At 41.2% G+C, this 560-nt stretch overlaps 1 protein-coding gene across 3 annotated transcripts in view; it reads right to left on the bottom strand.

Annotated features, from left to right (window-relative positions):
* The window catches only part of SPIDR (scaffolding protein involved in DNA repair), a 372,282-nt gene that overhangs the window by 55,903 nt on the left and 315,819 nt on the right, over positions 1-560 (bottom strand). The gene's annotated exons all lie outside the window — the stretch shown is intronic.

The raw sequence follows: 560 nt of genomic DNA, 5'->3' as shown, positions 1-560 counted from the left end.
AAAAAATGCTTCAGAGGTTTGGGACTGAATGCATATCATGTGAGAGAACCTAAGCACTGGTGTTCCATACTAAAAATGAAGATAGCATCATGATGTTAACCTACTATTATGTATCCAAGATTTGGTGTCAGAGTATTGTTTGATCTCAGACTCATACAGTCAAAAATCAGCAACATTGTTGGTGACTCTCAGCTTCCTCTTCTGGATTTTCACTTCTGTTCTATTTCTCTTTATGAACTCTTGCTATTTTGTTCTGAGCAAAATAAGAGTCATTATCTGAAATCTTTTTCCCCTTAATGCCAGGGCTGCAGCAGTCCTGTTGCAGCCTAATTGTTGTGTAGCTAGTTACTCACCACCTCATTGTTTTGGGGGGGGTGAATTGTTCTGCTTGAGCTATATGCGTATGCCCAGTTTGAGACTTGCTTCTTTGTGTTTTTATCACTTCTTCCTTTCTGCTTCATGAGCAGTCCCTAATTGTTGTGCTCTTCCTTTTCCACCCCCTCCCCCTCCCCCCAAACACTTCCTGCCTACTTTTTTGCCTTCTCAGCATTGAATGTGTG

Source organism: Gavialis gangeticus, unplaced genomic scaffold (genome assembly GCF_001723915.1).
Source record: "Gavialis gangeticus isolate Ggan-Ray unplaced genomic scaffold, GavGan_comp1, whole genome shotgun sequence".
In the NCBI taxonomy this organism is placed as follows: domain Eukaryota; kingdom Metazoa; phylum Chordata; order Crocodylia; family Gavialidae; genus Gavialis; species Gavialis gangeticus.
The sequence above is the reverse complement of the archived record's forward strand: the minus strand, read 5'-3'. Positions and strand labels throughout refer to the sequence as shown.